We start from the raw sequence: 257 nt of genomic DNA, 5'->3' as shown, positions 1-257 counted from the left end.
ACTGCGGGAGGGAGAGCGCACGAGCCCGGGACCCCCCTTCGGGACCCGGGGGCTGTGGCCGCCCAGTCCCAGCCCCTGCGCCCCGGGGCGGCGGCTGGGCCGGGCACGTGCGAGCCGCGGAGCCTCGTGGTGCCGCCGCTGTGACGCCATTGCACCGCCAGCTTCTGCGGGGGAGGGAAGTGGGGCCGGGACAACCAGGGCTTTATGGGAACGGGCAGCCTGGCTTGTGTAGGGAGCCGGCACAAACCAGGGCCCCG

At 75.1% G+C, this 257-nt stretch overlaps 1 protein-coding gene across 1 annotated transcript in view; it reads left to right on the top strand.

Annotated features, from left to right (window-relative positions):
- DDX21 (DExD-box helicase 21) overlaps nucleotides 1-257 on the top strand; it is a 68,220-nt gene that overhangs the window by 42,257 nt on the left and 25,706 nt on the right. The window lies entirely within an intron of this gene.

Source organism: Gavialis gangeticus, unplaced genomic scaffold, assembly GCF_001723915.1.
Source record: "Gavialis gangeticus isolate Ggan-Ray unplaced genomic scaffold, GavGan_comp1, whole genome shotgun sequence".
NCBI classification, from domain to species: domain Eukaryota; kingdom Metazoa; phylum Chordata; order Crocodylia; family Gavialidae; genus Gavialis; species Gavialis gangeticus.
The sequence above is the reverse complement of the archived record's forward strand: the minus strand, read 5'-3'. Positions and strand labels throughout refer to the sequence as shown.